Source organism: Schistocerca cancellata, chromosome 4 (genome assembly GCF_023864275.1).
Source record: "Schistocerca cancellata isolate TAMUIC-IGC-003103 chromosome 4, iqSchCanc2.1, whole genome shotgun sequence".
NCBI classification, from domain to species: domain Eukaryota; kingdom Metazoa; phylum Arthropoda; class Insecta; order Orthoptera; family Acrididae; genus Schistocerca; species Schistocerca cancellata.
This window is the reverse complement of record NC_064629.1, coordinates 368,890,760-368,904,587: the sequence shown is the minus strand read 5'-3', so window position 1 is coordinate 368,904,587 and position 13,828 is coordinate 368,890,760.

Below are 13,828 nucleotides of genomic sequence, written 5' to 3'. Positions count from 1 at the left end.
TCTCTGTATACTACAGCATCATCCGCGAAAAGCCGCATGGAACTTCCGACACTATCTACTAGGTCCTTTATATATATTGTGAAAAGCAATGGTCCCATAACACTCCCCTGTGGCACGCCAGAGGTTACTTTAACGTCTGTAGACGTCTCTCCATTGATAACAACATGCTGTGTTCTGTTTGCTAAAAACTCTTCAATCCAGCCACACAGCTGGTCTGATATTCCGTAGGCTCTTACTTTTTTTATCAGGCGACAGTGCGGAACTGTATCGAACGCCTTCCGGAAGTCAAGAAAAATAGCATCTACCTGGGAGCCTGTATCTAATATTTTCTGGGTCTCATGAACAAATAGAGCGAGTTGGGTCTCACACGATCGCTGTTTCCGGAATCCATGTTGATTCCTACATAGTAGATTCTGAGTTTCCAAAAACGACATGATACTCGAGCAAAAAACATGTTCTAAAATTCTACAACAGATCGACGTCAGAGATATAGGTCTATAGTTTTGCGCATCTGCTCGACGACCCTTCTTGAAGACTGGGACTACCTGTGCTCTTTTCCAATCATTTGGAACCTTCCGTTCCTCTAGAGACTTGCGGTACACGGCTGTTAGAAGGGGGGCAAGTTCTTTCGCGTACTCTGTGTAGAATCGAATTGGTATCCCGTCAGGTCCAGTGGACTTTCCTCTGTTGAGTGATTTCAGTTGCTTTTCTATTCCTTGGACACTTATTTCGATGTCAGCCATTTTTTCGATTGTGCGAGGATTTAGAGAAGGAACTGCAGTGCGGTCTTCCTCTGTGAAACAGCTTTGGAAAAAGGTGTTTAGTATTTCAGCTTTACGCTTGTCATCCTCTGTTTCAATGCCATCATCATCCCGGAGTGTCTGGACATGCTGTTTCGAGCCACTTACTGATTTAACGTAAGACCAGAACTTCCTAGGATTTTCTGTCAAGTCGGTACCTAGTATTTTACTTTCGAATTCAATAAACGCTTCACGCATAACCCTCCTTACGCTAACTTTGACATCGTTTAGCTTCTGTTTGTCTGAGAGGTTTTGGCTGCGTTTAAATTTAGAGTGAAGCTCTCTTTGCTTTCGCAGTAATTTCCTAACTTTGTTGTTGTACCACGGTGGGTTTTTCCCGTCCCTCACAGTTTCACTCGGCATGTACCTGTCTAAAACGCATTTTACGATTGCCTTGAACTTTTTCCATAAACACTCAACATTGTCAGTGTCGGAACAGAAATTTTCGTTTTGATCTGTTAGGTAGCCTGAAATCTGCCTTCTATTACTCTTGCTAAACAGATAAACCTTCCTCCCTTTTTTTATATTCCTATTAACTTCCATATTCAGGGATGCTGCAACGGCCTTATGATCACTGATTCCCTGTTCTGCGCTTACAGAGTCGAAAAGTTCGGGTCTGTTTGTTATCAGTAGGTCCAAGATGTTATCTCCACGAGTCGGTTCTCTGTTTAATTGCTCGAGGTAATTTTCGGATAGTGCACTCAGTATAATGTCACTCGATGCTCTGTCCCTACCACCCGTCCTAAACATCTGAGTGTCCCAGTCTATATCTGGTAAATTGAAATCTCCACCTAAGACTATAACATGCTGAGAAAATTTATGTGAAATGTATTCCAAATTTTCTCTCAGCTGTTCTGCCACTAATGCTGCTGAGTCGGGGGGTCGGTAAAAGGAGCCAATTATTAACCTAGCTCGGTTGTTGAGTGTAACCTCCACCCATAATAATTCACAGGAACTATCCACTTCTACTTCACTACAGGATAAACTACTACTAACAGCAACGAACACTCCACCACCGGTTGCATGCAATCTATCCTTTCTAAACACCGTCTGTACGTTTGTAAAAATTTCGGCTGAATTTATCTCTGGCTTCAGCCAGCTTTCTGTACCTATAACGATTTCAGCTTCGGTGCTTTCTATCAGCGCTTGAAGTTCCGGTACTTTACCAACGCAGCTTCGACAGTTTACAATTAAAATACCGATTGCTGCTTGGTCCCCGCATGTCCTGACTTTGCCCCGCACCCGTTGAGGCTGTTGCCCTTTCTGTACTTGCCCGTGGCCATCTAACCTAAAAAACCGCCCAGCCCACGCCACACAACCCCTGCTACCCGTGTAGCCGCTTGTTGCGTGTAGTGGACTCCTGACCTATCCAGCGGAACCCGAAACCCCACCACCCTATGGCGCAAGTCGAGGAATCTGCAGCCCACACGGTCGCAGAACCGTCTCAGCCTCTGATTCAGACCCTCCACTCGGCTCTGTACCAAAGGTCCGCAGTCAGTCCTGTCGACGATGCTGCAGATGGTGAGTTCTGCTTTCATCCCGCTAGCGAGACTGGCAGTCTTCACCAAATCAGATAGCCGCTGGAAGCCAGAGAGGATTTCCTCCGATCCATAGCGACACACATCATTGGTGCCGACATGAGCGACCACCTGCAGATGGGTGCACCCTGTACCCTTCATGGCATCCGGAAGGAACCTTTCCACATCTGGAATGACTCCCCCCGGTATGCACACGGAGTGCACTTTGGTTTTCTTCCCCTCCCTTGCTGCCATATCCCTAAGGGGCCCCATTACGCGCCTGACGTTGGAGCTCCCAACTACCAGTAAGCCCACCCTCTGCGACCGCCCGGATCTTGCAGACTGAGGGGCAACCTCTGGAACAGGACAAGCAGCCATGTCAGGCCGAAGATCAGTATCAGCCTGAGACAGAGCCTGAAACCGGTTCGTCAGACAAACTGGAGAGGCCTTCCGCTCAGCCCTCCGGAATGTCTTTCGCCCCCTGCCACACCTTGAGACGACCTCCCACTCTACCACAGGTGAGGGATCAGCCTCAATGAGGGCAGTATCCCGGGCAACCACAGTCGTAGTCCGATCGGGGGATGCGTGGGACGAGCTGGCTGTCCCCGACAAACCCCCATCCAGACCCCCACAGTGATGACCATTGGCAAACCTGATGCTCAAATGCGAACATATGACACATCACTTATTGCTAAGTACAATACTCCGTCAATAACTGATTGCCCATTATACGAATTAATACTGACCGAAAATCAACGATGGGTGTGCATGCCTCTTAGGTTTTGCTTGCCAGTCCTACCACCGTTTCCTAGAACGAGAGACGTAATCAGCGAGATGTTAAAGAAGACACCGATCGCAGCAACTGCTGCATGTTACTGTCACAAGCGGTCGTGGTTCTATAGGTGCACACAAGTATCCATTAAAAGCTATACCCACTTTACAAATCGAGGTACAACATGACCTCTGAATGAGGTAGGTTTTTTTCTGGACAAACACCGTGACGGTGATCGTACGAATGCGGGTTATCCGCCCACCATGCAACCTCGTGATAAAATCACTGAACTTTGAAAGTGATTTGGCTAAGGAAGGTGTTATGTAAGCAGCATTTGCGACTCCCTCACACTGCCCCAACTAGATAATTCTATAATATTTGTAGCGCATTCTCTTTCGATACCATTTCAGAGGTTCTGTGATATATCGACTGAGTTATAGGCGATGACTGATTCAGCAAAAACACAAACAGTAGTAGTAGTGATGTGTTGATTGAGGTCGTAAGAAGAAAAATATACACTAGCTTCTCAAGTCTCTAATGTTACGCTATCCGCTAGAAATGATGTCAGTGATTTGGGATCAGATCTCTCCATTCAAGAACATACCTGCATCGGATCACACCCACAAGTGAATTATATTTCTCGCACTCACATTTCTCGAAACGAGTCACCTTTCCCGAGCCTAGCTGCTACAGTAAAATTCCAACGTGGTTTTACTCACCCCCTACGCGTCTTGCAACTGATCCCATTTCTACAGCTTTCCAAATGTGATCGTTCCAATTTAAGTCAGAACTGAGTAGAAGTCGGAGAAAGACACATCCAACACCTTCGGCAACCCGAGTAGAAACAGAATGACCTGAGTTACTGCAATAGGACCGTGTTTTGACCATTCGGGGGAAATGCGCGCAATGTGGTACATCCCCAAACTAGATACACTCACATCAATCAGCCCAACAAGCTATCATCGTTATTCTCTACCCCCCAACAGAGAATAATTACGAACTATAAAAGCTTATACGAATTAGAAGTCACCTAGGCACCAATGCGGGCGCAATGATGCAAAGCTGCGGTTGGGCCTCTTGTGCGGAGAAAGAGATTTCCCTATACTTCCCATAATAGTATAGCATGTAGCCATCCAAGCATTCCTAATGGAATACAACGTCCCTCACCGAATTTACACATCAGACTGCTGCTGCTACTGCTGTTGCCTGTATGACATGATCCTATTAAATATACAAACACCACGGAGGCTACTTTAAAGTTTGATCACCTATACACTAAGCGAATGATTGCATCCCACAGAGTATACTAAATCGCATGAGACGCTCCCTCTGCTCCTGTTTAGTTACTTTAAACGCCGTTTTCTAACACGCCTTTGTACAATGCCAAACATTTCCTTTATCTGCCACCAATTCGAGGCCTGTGTCAGGTTCTAAACTGATATAAGAAGTTCTGATCCATGGAATTTCGCAGAAAACTAACGTGCATGGTGTAAATCATATTCTTATGGCGGATAGCATAACACACTACACATCGGTTCATTTTAAATAAAAGACACTTACAACATAAGCAAACTGGAAGTGTTTTACGGCGTTGGCACAGGTTCCCAAACTACAGTCCGAAGGTGATTCAAGAGCTCTACATTTAGACTCGTCTCTCACACTGACCGAATAGCTGATGGCTCTGCGTTCCCTTTCGACTGATTCCTCATATTGTACTCATGTACGCGATCACTGTTTTGCTGCTAGCAACCCCCAGAAGTTGTCACCCATAAACAAAACTCATTCCCCAACTCAAACAAGCGTTGTCAGTCAATCATTATGTCGTAACCAACAGCACACCAGTGCACATATAGGATGGAAAAGACACTGCCGATGTAGTGTAATAATAAGCACCACAGTTGATCTACATCTACATTTATACTCCGCAAGCCACCCAACGGTGTGTGGCGGAGGGCACTTTACGTGCCACTGTCATTATCCTGCTTTATTATTTCCTGTTCCAGTCGCGTATGGTTCGCGGGAAGAACGACTGTCTGAAAGCCTCTGTGCGCGCTCTAATCTCTCTAATTTTACATTCGTGATCTCCTCGGGAGGTATAAGTAGGGGGAAGCAATATATTCGATACCTCATCCAGAAACGCACCCTCTCGAAACCTGGCGAGCAAGCTACACCGCGATGCAGAGCGCCTCTCTTGCAGAGTCTGCCACTTGAGTTTGTTAAACATCTCCGTAACGCTATCACGGTTACCAAATAACCCTGTGACGAAACGCGCCGCTCTTCTTTGGATCTTCTCTATCTCCTCCGTCAACCCGATCTGGTACGGATCCCACACTGATGAGCAATACTCAAGTATAGGTCGAACGAGTGTTTTGTAAGCCACCTCCTTTGTTGATGGACTACATTTTCTAAGGACTCTCCCAATGAATCTCAACCTGGTACCCGCCTTACCAACAATTAATTTTATATGATCATTCCACTTCAAATCGTTCCGCACGCATACTCCCAGATATTTTACAGAAGTAACTGCTACCAGTGTTTGTTCCGCTATCATATAATCATACAATAAAGGATCCTTCTTTCTATGTATTCGCAATACATTACATTTGTCTATGTTAAGGGTCAGTTGCCACTCCCTGCACCAAGTGCCTATCCGCTGCAGATCTTCCTGCTTTTCGCTACAATTTTCTAATGCTGCAACTTCTCTGTATACTACAGCATCATCCGCGAAAAGCCGCATGGAACTTCCGACACTATCTACTAGGTCATTTATATATATTGTGAAAAGCAATGGTCCCATAACACTCCCCTGTGGCACGCCAGAGGTTACTTTAACGTCTGTAGATGTCTCTCCATTGAGAACAACATGCTGTGTTCTGTTTGCTAAAAACTCTTCAATCCAGCCACACAGCTGGTCTGATATTCCGTAGGCTCTTACTTTGTTTATCAGGCGACAGTGCGGAACTGTATCGAACGCCTTCCGGAAGTCAAGGAAAATGGCATCTACCTGGGAGCCTGTATCTAATATTTTCTGGGTCTCATGAACAAATAAAGCGAGTTGGGTTTCACACGATCGCTGTTTCCGGAATCCATGTTGATTCCTACATAGTAGATTCTGAGTTTCCAAAAACGACATGATACTCGAGCAAAAGACATGTTCTAAAATTCTACAACAGATCGACGTCAGAGAGATAGGTCTATAGTTTTGCGCATCTGCTCGACGACCCTTCTTGAAGACTGGGACTACCTGTGCTCTTTTCCAATCATTTGGAACCTTCCGTTCCTCTAGAGACTTGCGGTACACGGCTGTTAGAAGGGGGGCAAGTTCTTTCGCGTACTCTGTGTAGAATCGAATAGTGCGAAGAATTTTAGCAATTTCACAGTAACGCCAACACCGGCCAATGATGTGGCAGCATGTCTCCCCCAATTTCAGTATCATAGCTAAACCACCCCTTTTCTGTTTTGCGAGTATCATTGCGAACATGGATAGATGACTGCTCAGTACATCCATTCAGTATTAATTCTCGAACACATAAATCATCAAAGTATACCAGACAGCGCTCTACATATTTCTGACACCTCGAGCATAGTGCTTAATTTACGATCCATCTCTCTGTGTATGAGAGTCACAGAGCATTCAGGCTGTCTTAGGGTAAAATTAGAGTGCGAAGTACCATCCTCACACTGTCATTGACCAACCCGCCCTGCAGCACCATTACCGAATTAATCTGCAACCGATCAGAAGTAGACCGATACACTCCACGTCTCGTGAATGAATAGAGCTTTCCAAATCATCACCCATCCAAGTACACGAGATTTCTGGAGATGCACCCATCTCGAGGAGCTTAGCACTCCCTATCCATGTATAGTAACAGATTTCAAAGTGTCGTGATGTACCGTAATAGCAGACGGTTAAGAAGAATAAGAAACGAATGATTTTTATGTGCGATGGAGCTACAAACGGATGGAGTTCGACGCATTTTTACGTAAATCAACCAAGCTATCAACTCTAAAGTATTGTTCTAGAGTCTAGGATCGGTACCTGGAAGGTATTAGTAAGAGAGAACATAAACACATGCTCTCCTAAGGCTACAACGTTCTGCACTTAAAATGGGCTATAATGTTAGATTGCTTGCATTTCCAACCTCTCAGGCGTATGAAATGTAGTACTGTTAATATTCCAATGTAAGAAATATATTTCAAGTGCAGGACATACATCCTTCTTCCCGGTTTCTCTATGATAAACTATGTTATTGAACCGTAAAACGAGAAAACTACTTCCTTAAAACGTTGGCTCTGTGTGAAATGAGTACAATACAGCTTTCCACAGATCTATATCGCAAACTGTCAATGCAATTTAGTGATCTGTGGAAAATAATTTTACCTCTGAAAGCCCCAGGAAGAGAAGGTGGATGGTGCTTCGATACCGGCGGCATCAGTAATTTGGCGGGCAATTTCGATAAGAGCCAATCAGAATACTCGATTCATTCACATCGTTTGTGCTGGGATATAGGAGTCTCTACATCAGGGCTTCACAACATACGTGCTCGCGGAGCAAGCTGTGAGCAGGAAGGCGCGAGCACGGAGCAGCGCGAGCACGCTACCCCCACTACCGGACCAGAGCGGAGAGTGGGGAGAGTCACGTGGGGCACACAACAGCTGCCGCCAGTCAATGTAAATCCGCGGCCACCTGCAGGGATACCACTCACGAATTATTACTGCGACAAATGAAACAAATAAAGGAGAATGTACACGTGCCACATCATTTTATTAGCTTAGTGTATGCCTCTACATTCGTATTAATTTATGAACTGTTACACAATAAAAGGTCTCTCTGGAGTGTGGGATTCTCGGTTATCTTGTATTTTTGCCCTTTACAATTGCGTCTATGTTCGGAGTAATTGTTCTTGTGTATTGTAGGCGTAGCGTGCAGTTTAAATTTCGATCAGAAAATGCGTTTCTCAGGTGCGTCTTGTTACATTTCATTGCAGAGAACAGTTGTTCACAAACATACGTGGAACCGAACATTGATATTATTGTAGCCGCCAGTTTGTGCAAACGAGGAAATCTATCCTGAGGGAAGTGTCTGTAAAATTCCAAAATGTTTCTCTTGTTCTGAAATTTGTCTCTGTATTCTCTGTCACACTGCAGGTCAATAATTTCTAGTTGCAGCTCAGGACGAATCTCTTCAATATTCGCTGAATATGGGGAGGAGAACAGATGAAAATCACTGTCTAGTGCTGTCAGATCTTGAAAGCGTTGATCAAATTCTTCCTTAGGGGCAACTAAACTATGTGAATAACGTTCACAGTCTTTGTGAACATCTTGCATGGATGATAATTTAGGAAAATGAGCTAGATTTCCTGTTTCCAGCTGACTCACCCAAAGTGTCAATTTCATTTTAAAAGCTCGTATTCGATCTATGAAATGAGTAATTAGCAGAGCCTTACCTTGTAGTGAAATGTTCAAAGCATTCAGATGGCTAGTTAAATCTGCTAAGAACGCGAGATCACATTTCCATGAAGGCTCTTTCAATTCAGGAACACACGTGTTATTTATTTCCATGAACATATTTATCTCATCTAATAGGCAAAAAAATCGATTTAATAATTCGCCACGACTAAGCCAGCGGACCTCGCTGTAATAAGGCAGGCTACCATACTGGCTTTCTACATCCTCAAGAAAGCTTTTAAATTGCCTGTGTTGTAGCCCATGGTTCCTTATATAATTGGTTGTACGAACAACACTCATCACATTTTTTAGAGTGATACTCTTTGCACATAAGTTTTCCTGGTGCATCACACAGTGAACGCCCCTTATTTCATTCGGCACGGTCAGTTTTTTCATTTTCTCCTTCAACATCGCAACGAAACCTGATTTTTTCCCTGTCATCGCTGGTGCAACGTCTGTAGACACTGAAACTAAAGAATTCCACGACAATCCTATATTTTCAACACTTTCTTCAACACTACTTAAAATATCACCTCCGGTTGTAGTGTTCTTCATGGCTACTACATCGAGGAGCTCCTCCCTCACCTGAAGATCTCTATTAACACCTCTAATAAATATGGCAAGCTGCGCTGTTACAGTGATATCAACACTTTCGTCCAGAGCTAGAGAATACGCCATAAAATCTTTACAGATATTTGCAAGCTGGCTCTGGACGTCGTCTGCCATGTCCTGTATGCGACGCATAATGGTCATGTTAGATAATGGCACAATCCGAAACTGTTCGACTTGAGATGGACACAAATGTTCCGCTGCAACTACCAAACATTCTTTTATTAAATCGCCATCAGTGAAGGGGCGCAAGGATTTTGCTAAAAGGAAAGCAATTTTGTAACTCACTCTGAGAGCTGCCTCAGTTGATTTTTCTTCGTCGTCCAGATCTTCTTCGGACAGCTTCCTTTTAAGTTTAATAACTTCCTGTGTACGGTCTGGTCCATCACATTTTCCACTTCCGTAGTCTTTCGCGTGGTACGACATATAATGTCGCGGCAAATTAAATTTCCTAAAAGAATTCAGCGTTTTGTGACATACTAAACATTCTGCAACACCATCTTTTTCTGTAAACAGATACAATTCCTCCCAATGGGGGTTGAACTGCGAAAGCATGGTTGGCGACTTAGGTTAGTTAGGTTGGTTAGGTTTAAGTAGTTCTAAGTTGTAGGGGACTGATGACCATAGCTGTTAAGTCCCATAGTGCTCAGAGCCATTTGAACCAACACGCAAACAGCTCCTAATTTACCGAAATAATTTCAGTACACACTTGCACACTCGTCCTAAATAATGCAGCACAGTGATGTGTAGACACGCTCAGTACTCATAAACTGTCCAAATAACACATAGCACAGCTTACAGACCTGCTCACAAAATAATGCAATCACTGTATGCAAGCACCCTCCGCCACTCCCTGTCCAGTAGATTGCACAGGCAACCCCAACGAAGTGACTGTCAAACCACGCACAGGCCGCCACTTGGGTCCCGCAAGCATGCGGCAGCGACATCTCATTCATACTTGGTACCTGAGAAATTCCTATTTAAATACGTGTTCACCTAAACATTACGGCCGACGTGAACGTGTGGGAGCGCAGACGCTCCAGGGGGCGCGCACAGCCGCGGTGCCACCGAACGCATGTGCAAGTTGCCTGCCTCTATTTTTGGGTATACAGTCACGGTTATACTGACGTCACAGAATTCTAAGGTGCGCTCACACGAGGCACCTCCGAGCAGCACATCTCTTTACCGCAGACGATAGAATAGCACAGGGCCCATTGCTTCTAGAATGACATGACACACGCGTGACCATAACTACCCAGCGTGACTCTAGCCTCACCGCGATATGTCTGCGTGGCGACTTGCAATCCAAAATGTTCTCAATGTTATTCTTACGTCACATGGGTTTGTAAAAAAAAAATAAGACACAAGTTGACCTCTCGGGAATTCCTATTATATATCAAGACCTCAGAAGGCCTAGTACCATGCATGTCGATACCTTGACGTTGTGCGTTTGTGCTGCTCGGCGGCTGGCGCTGGGTGCTGGTACAGAGTCCTCGTTCAGCGTCCTACAACCTGCAACAGTTAGGTTTGTTATCGGTCTTGTGTCCGATAGGTCATATACCGGAGGCACAGTGTGAATCTCCCAACACTCCCTCACACTGTGCCTCCGGTATATGACCTATCGGACACAAGACCGATAACAAACCTAACTGTTGCAGGTTGCAGGACTCTGAACGAGGGCTCTGTACCAGCACCCAGCGCCAGCCGCCGAGCAGCACAAACGCACAACGTCAAGGTATCGACATGCATGATACCCACTACTAACAAAGCCTATCCTTGCACAACCTATCGCAGGCAGCAAGACAACCGCTACTGCTCTTGCCGCCCGACCTAACTTTCGCAGAGGTTTTTTTCCCTTGGCTCTTGCTTTGGCACTTTTTTTCCTCTGCCCTTCAAACCTCTACCCTTGGTCAGATTTCGACCAATCTATCTCCAGATGAGCGCGTATTAATGGTTAATCCTAACCAGACGTACGCAAACATCGCAGTACCCACATCCTGCGACACCTCACTTTAGTGAATACTAACCCTTATGCAGAGATGGCAGTAGACCTTTTGTGTTGGCCATCATGCCGGTGTGGGCGTGGAGGGGCTCCACCTCTATTAAAAAAAAAAAAAATCTCGGGAATTGTAAAGTGTCCCAGAAATAGTTAATGCTCGCTTTCTAGATATCTCAGCGTGTATGCACGGAAATTCATGCCCTAACAAAACTTCGTTATCAAAATAACATCAAATGCACTCATTCCAGCGCCCCTAACATGATACCCTTCCTGCTCTCAACATATGCAAACGTTCCCTCCACTATGTAGAGCAGGGCTTAACAACTGGCCGGTTTTGAGAGCGAGTACTCGCGTCTGCTCAGGCACGGGCTCGCGAGCAGGTGCAAGGTCGCGGAGTAGGGAAGGAGGGGAAATGCGCGCGCACTTTTGAATAGGGCCGCAGCGTGCCTATTGAATTCGCGCCGACTGTGTAACGTTTAAGGTACTACGATCAGCTCTAACAGTCACTTCACTGGTTAAGAATCATGTCAAGTCGCCGTTTTCCCGCCATTTCCCCTTCTCACCATGTTGAACTACATCACGAAATGGACAACAGTGCCCTCTGCTGGTGGTATTGTGTACTAGCTGCAGACCTTGTGGTGAGGCTGGCCGGAGAGGCTGAGCGTTTCTAGGTGCTACAGTCTGGAACCGCACGACCGTTATGGTCTCAGGTTCGAATCCTGCCTTGGGCATGAATTTGTTTGATGTCCTTAGGTTAGTTAGGTTTAAGTAGTTCTAAATTCTGGGGGACTGATGACCTCAGATGTTAAGTCCCATAGTGCTCAGAGCCATTTGAACCTTGTGGTGAACACACTGTTTGATGTCATCTTGGATAACTGTACTTGCGTCATCACCTGATGTCATGGTAGCACCCTCTGGCTTTGATGATATGTACTAAGTCAGTTGCAGTCTAGACCTTGTGTTGAACACACTGGATGACGCCATATTGGATTACGTCACAGATGAGAGCGCCTTCTGGTGCTGGTGATGCGTACTAAGGCTGTTGGGCTCTCGATCTTGTGGTGAACACAACTGCATGAAATTGTTTAAATAAATACTTATGTCCAAATCGTTTTTTTCCACAAATCCTTAGGAGGAGGTGGCGATCGGCTGACTGAGGTTAGTACAAGTGTTTTTTCTTTCGCTCCCTTTTCTTAGATTAGTAGAGATATGCAAATTGACCTTTGCTTACTGCCAAAATTTAAACTTGGTGCCAGTTCGTAGGAAGAGGTGGTGGTCGGGTGACTTAGGTTAGTGGAGGTAGGCCAAGTGAGCTATCTTCCAGCGATTTTCTTTGCTAGGTAGAGATAGCTGGGGTGTGATGCATTATCCTGCTAGGATTTGAAGTTCCCACCATTTTTCTGTATGAGGGGGCGTGGCAATGTCTCACCAAAATGCAAACTTCCCGCCAAAATCCGCCATCTTCAATGAGCTTATCGCCGCCATCTTGGATTCCGTCATGATGTTGCGAAGTCTAGACGATGCCATCTTGGATGACGTCATCGCTGCCACCTTTGATACATCTGGCAACAATGCAGAGTGTGCCTGAACCCCCCTTGTCCCACTACTACCGTACACAGTTCTTGCAAAAAGGTACAGGTCACACCAGTCTACAGTCTACAAGAAGAATAATATCCACAAAACTACCGTCCAATATAATTGACATCGATTTGTTGTAGAATCTTATAACATATTCTGAGCTCAAACATTATCAGATATCTTGAACAGAATGACCTCCTTAATGCCACCCAGCTTCGATTTCGAAAACCTCGATCATGTCAAACCCAACTCACATTTTTCTCACATGACATACTGAAAGCTTTGGATCAATGCAACCAGGTAGATGCAGTATTTCCTGGCTGCTAAACAGCATTTGACTCAGTACCACACCTACACTTATTGTCAAAAGTATGATCATATGGGGTATCAAGCGAACTTTGTGACTCGATTGAGGACTTTTTGGTAGGGATGACACAGCATTTTGTCTTGGATATAGTCATTGTCAGATGTAGAAGTAACTTTTGGTGTGCCCCAGGGAATTGTGACGGGATTCTTGCTGTTCATATTGTATATTAATGACCTTGCAGACAATATTAATAGTAAAATCAGGATTTTTGCAAATGATGCACTTTTCTATAATGAGGTACTATCTGAAAGAAACTGAATAAATATTCAGTGAAATCTTGATAAGATTTGAACGTGGTGCTGAGATTGCCAGCTTGCTCTAAATGTTCAAAACTGTAACTTTTGCATTTCACAAAACAAACAAACGTAGTATCATATGACAATAATATCGATTAGTCACTGTTGGAATTGGCCAACTCATACACATGCCTGGGTGTAACACTTTGTAGGGATGTGAAATGAAATGATGGCATAGGTTCAGTCGTAGGTATAGTAGGTAGTAGACTTCCATTTATTGGTAGAATACTGGGGAAATGCAATCAGTCTACAAAGGAGGTTTCTTACAAATCACTTGTGCTGTCGGTTCTAGAATATTGCTCAAGTGTGTGGGACCTGCGCCAGATAGGACTAACAGGGGATATTGAACATATACAGGTTTGTTCAATCCATGGGAGAATGTCACAGAGAGACTGAGGGAACTGAACTAGAAGACTCTTGAAGATAGATGTAAATTATCCAA